General features: G+C 40.1%; 1 long non-coding RNA gene across 1 annotated transcript; it reads left to right on the top strand.

The window, feature by feature from the left end:
• The first annotated feature begins 3,132 nt into the window (after positions 1–3,132).
• On the top strand, positions 3,133–3,883 carry LOC117516376. Its single transcript, XR_004562377.1, has 3 exons — positions 3,133–3,288; positions 3,718–3,725; positions 3,872–3,883. It is a non-coding gene; the product is annotated as an uncharacterized LOC117516376 (long non-coding RNA).
• Positions 3,884–5,401: the final 1,518 nt, after the last annotated feature.

Raw genomic sequence — 5,401 nt, 5'->3', positions numbered from 1 at the left:
ATAAGAGTGGAGCCGAATGCTTCACCAAGGCTGTTGAAATCCTCCTGGAGGAAAACAAGCAAGGTGTTTGCAGTGGATATGGACATTGCGCAATCAAACCGAAAGCACCATCAGTCACTGCGAGTCCATGCGTCATTGTGTGCGTCAGAGGCTCTGCGTGGCACCTGCAGTGCAGCTGAACATGATGTCACCCCTGTAATGCACAGATTATGACATGTTTACCATCTAACTCTGTCAGAAGAATGACAGTGGAACTCACCTCCGGTACAGCCTCAGGTGTCTTTCACAGTGCAGGGCGGACAAAGGACAGGGAAGCCCCTCTCACCCCAGTTGACAACAGTGGCTCACAAATGTCCTGTACACAATGGCATAAAAATATCCCATGTTAGGCGCTGTCCGCCCACATTCTACATGGTCATCCAGCAGTTGTACATGGCTTTCCGACTGTCTGTCCCTCCCGACTGCGCCTCGACGTTTGTTTGTTTTTTTTTTTTTCTTATTTCGGCTGATTCTGCTTGATTCCTGCTCATTCTTGCTACATGTGATGGGGGTCTTGGAGTCCCTTAGCATCAGTTGAAGTCTAACCTTTACAACTTTGTACTCCTCCACTAGAGACACAAAGGGTAGAAGGAGTTTTCTGCTGGAAGAATACAGTGCAGTCATGGTGAGGCATCTGGCACTCCAAGCCACCTCCTCAGCCATGCATTGATTTTCAATGATATTCTCCCTGGACTCTTCACACTCTGCTACTTCACATAAGGGCTCTCCAGTGACTTATGAGTAAGTTTGACTTTCTTGATGATGAGAACTCTACTTTTCATAGGCTTGAACCTCATCTGTAAAAACGGACTCAGATCTTTGGCCGGCGGAGCAAGTCATGAAAGGATGAAGATGTGCCTCCAAATATGTCATCAAAATTATTTTTTAAAAATTTGATAAAATGCTCAAAAGTGTAAAGTTACTCCTTTGTAGAGCTCATAACCCACTGACTCCCGTGGATAGCTTTTGAGAGTTTCCCTGACAATGGTAAAGCCTAAAACTAAGAAAAATTATGCGGCCGATGTAGGCCTGGAATTCTCCTCAGACTTGCCTGATGTGGACTTGCCATTCGTGCTGGATAAGGACAGAGGTGAGCCCTCGAACAAAGCACTATTGGGCGCTATAAACAGCTTGCAAACAGCGGTAATCTCCATCAAGGCTGAGTTGTGTGCCACCCTGGACACACGCATATCAGAGATTTCTGCCACCATAAGAAGCGAGATTTTATCCTTAAATCAAAGCATCCAGGCCTCTATTTCAAATATCAAAAATGATGTTACCAGACAAGATAACACTCTGACTGAACTGCAGGATTGTGTCTCAAACCACTCTGACAGCATCACTATTCTCAAGGCCACGGTGGAGCATCTGTCTGCAGATTTAAAAAAGTTGGATGAGAAATGTGAGGACCTCGAGGCACGCTCCAGGAGGAATAATATCAGGATCTCGGGGATACCAGAAGGTACAGAGGGGCCCAGGATGACGGTGTTTTTCACAAGTACTGGCTGAATTGTTCTGATGTATAAGGGAGGTAAAATAAACATATTTCCAGACTTCCATCCCTCCGTTGCTAACCGGGAGAGCTGCATTCACAAAGGTGAGAGAGTTACTGCGTGGGATACCGACGTCATGGATGCCAAATTAATGCCTCATGTTGTTAACACAAAATATCGTAACATTGTAATTTCCAATCACTGCCCTGTTACATGCACTCTAAACATTCAAAATGCAATGAGACCGCAGCCGTTATGGAGACTCAACCTATTATTGTTAGGCAATAAGGACTTTTATGATTATTTGGAAACAGAAATCTTTTTGTCCTTTGATATCAATGACAATTTGGACACTTTGCCTGCTATACTCTGGGAGGCCTTCAAAGCCTGTCTAAGAGGTACTATTACTTCTTTTGAGTCAGCAAGAAGAAAGAGAAATAGGGCCAAACTCACTGAATTGGATAAACAAATTAAAGATTTAGATGAAAAGAATGCCCGAATGCCTTATACTGTGTTGTATAAAAACATATTATCCTTAAAATATGAAGGCTTTTCTGTACACCAAGCAGAAGTACTTTGAATTTGGTGATAAACCACACAAAATATTGGCAAGACAAGTTAGGAAACAGGAACAGGATTGTACAATACACAAAATGATAAACAGAAGTGAAGTTTTAACTAATTCTAAAGATATTAATAATCAATTTTTTCAGTTCTATCAAAAATTATATGCTACACAGAATATAGATTGTGACTCCATGAAAGTTGAGTTTTTAGATAAATGCATTTTTCCAAACTTAGAGGAGCAAGAACTGGCTCTGCTGAACTCAGAAATCACAATAGAAGAATTTAAGAGGGCAATTACCTCAACTAAGAACAATAAAGCTCCTGGGCCGGATGGTATTCCTAGTGAATTTTATAAGAAATTTACTGACATTTTATGTCCATACCTGCATAAAACATTTACTCAAGCTCTAGTTGATAAAGCCCTCCCTCCTACCCTTACAGAAGTAATTATAATAGTTTTTATTAAAAAAAAAAAGCAGGAATGCTGAAGAAGCAGGTTCCTACTGTCCCATTTCCTTGTTAAATCTGGATGGGAAACCTTTTTCTAAAATACTTGCCAATAGATTAAGCCCCTTCTTATCAGACAGATAGATAGATAAATACTTTATTCATCCCCTATAAAGGGAAATTCATCTGCCCGAGAGCATTCATCCATACAACAAAATACCAATAAATAAGACAAATTTAAAAACACATGGAAATAAAACTACATTAACAAGAAGTGTTAAACAATCTCATGGCAGCCGGGACAAATGATGTTCTATACCTGTCAGTCCTGCATCTTTTGGAGAGGAATCTGTCACTGCGGTTGCTTTTCTGAGCACCACAGTGTCGTGTAGAGGATGAGATTTGTTGTTAATAACAGAATTCATAATACACCTCAACCTGCACTCCACCAGTTCACCCACAGAGACGCCTCCCTCCCCATCACTGACACGCACTTCCTGACAAATTTGTCCAGTCTGTTGCTGTCCCTAACAGACAGGCTGTTCCCCCAACACACAACAACAAATAATAGAGTGCTGACCACAACAGGCTGATCAAAAAGGAAAAGCATATCATTACAAATGTCAAAAGATTTCAGTCTTCTGAGGAATAACAATCTGCTTTGTCCCCTTTTATATGCAGCATTTACCTGCACCGACCAGTCCAGTCTATTGTCAGTGTGGACGCTGAGGTACTTGTATGTGTAGACTACTTCAATATCACAGTTAGTACATCTTGACCAGACTGGATTTATACCCCAGAAAAACGTGTTTTAATCTCAGATGACTAGTCAACATTATTTACTCACCTGGTAGGCCTAAAGAGGAATTAGCAGTTTTGTCACTTGATGCCGAGAAGGCACTTCACCAGGTTGAATGGCCTTAATTGTTTGAAATACTGGAAAGGTTGAGATTAGGTGAAAATTTTATTTCAGTGGTTAAATTTCTCTATACTAATCTTCAGGCTTGTGTACTTACCAACCAAATCCTCTGTCATGCCCCTTGCAGATAATCCATCTCTTAAACCATTGGTTTTGGACAGTACATTTAAACTCTGGAAACAGGTGGGACTTTGTAAAATAAGTGACTTGTACTGAGATGGTGTTTTTGCTTCTTTCAAGCAGATACAAGAGATGTACAAGTTACCACAGAGAGACTTTTTCAGATAACTGCAGATAAGAGACGATGTCAGAAAATATGTACAGGGCTTTGAAATTCTCAACAGTTCTTGTCTTGATAAATGCCTTCACCTTCTACAGAGAGAATCATCTCTCACACCTATGACAGTCTAAATGTCAATGACTCAGTTTTCTATCTAAATGGGAAAAGGAATTCGGTATGACAATTACTGATGATCAATGGGATGAAGGCTTACAGAATATCCATAAATGCTCTTACAATGTAACACACCATTTGATTCAGTTCAAAGCTCTTCACCGTTTACACTTTTCTAAAGAAAGGTTAGATAGAATTTATCCTGGGGTCTCTCCCATCTGGGACAAATGCTCCCTAGATGTTGCTATGTTAAGTCACAGTTTTATTCTTTGCTCCAAAGTTCAGAAATATTGAACTGACATCTTTGATCAAATGTCTCAAATTCTCCATGTGCAGCTGAAGCCTGACCCTTTAACAATTATTCTGGGCATTTTTGACGATGGTGTGGGGTTAAACAATACATAGCAGTGTTTTGTATCCTATTGTATTATTATTATTGCAAAGAAACTTCTTTTAACACATTGGGGGAAAAGCGATGTCCCTCCCATAAAGCTCTGGCATAATGACCTTGTAAATAAGTTACACATTGAAAGGATACGGTGTAAACTTTCTGACAGACTTTCCCTGGACACCTCTCTCTACATTTTTACAGTCATAATCAGTGGCAGTGGATCTAGGCTCTTCACCATTATGGACAATACCTGGGTACTTGGGACCGGGGTTGTGTATTTTGGGGTTGTGTATTGAGGGTATTTGACATTTGACATGTTTTTTGTAACATAAAAATTGAGCAGTTTCTGAATATTGTAAATATTACAGTGATGTAACAATGTGACTTTTTCAATAAAAAATACACTGATTAAAAAAAGGAATTAACAGTCACACAACAATGGAGGAACATGTCAATTTGTATGTTGTAATCTTAATAAATTGAATTTGCCTTAGCTATGTGAATAAAAAGCAGAATTTTACAACAATCCTACACAAATGTTGCATCTATGATACTTTGTCATGCAAATGAACTGAGCAAAAGGTCTGAAACAATAAATGTTGGTTGATCTACAAAAAAAAAGGACTCAGATCTTCCAGTCTACTCATTAAGCACATTGCAGTCTCCTGCAATTTAGAAAAAAAATTTAAAAAAAAATGAAGGTGATGATGTCCATGAAAGCTCAAAGAGGAGGTAGTTCCTCCCCTGGACCTCCTGCTGTATCTCCCCCCTGAAGATTACTTCCATTACCCTCACAAATAGGACTGGGGAGATGGTGGATCCCAGGGTTATTCCCTTTGCCAGGGGTTGCCGGTGAATTGTGTAGTCAGGAGTAATAAATATTATCTTGAACTTGCTGAAGTGGTCTGCCAGGGCATTGCCCGCTTTTTCTGGAATCCAGAAGTAGTCAAGTGAAAACTTCACCAGGTTATGGGAAGAGAGCTATACCATTGGGGAGATCTAACTACACCATTGTCAGGTTAAACTTGTCTTGTTTAGCTGGTTTGACGACATTCTAGATCATAGAATCATGTTCCACACAACCAGGGCATCTGTGAATGCCTGTCTTCTGGACACTGTTGTCTTTAAGCCCATTTTCAATCAGGTACTTT

The sequence above is a fragment of the Thalassophryne amazonica genome, chromosome 8 (assembly GCF_902500255.1).
Source record: "Thalassophryne amazonica chromosome 8, fThaAma1.1, whole genome shotgun sequence".
Lineage (NCBI taxonomy): Eukaryota > Metazoa > Chordata > Actinopteri > Batrachoidiformes > Batrachoididae > Thalassophryne > Thalassophryne amazonica.
The sequence above is the reverse complement of the archived record's forward strand: the minus strand, read 5'-3'. Positions and strand labels throughout refer to the sequence as shown.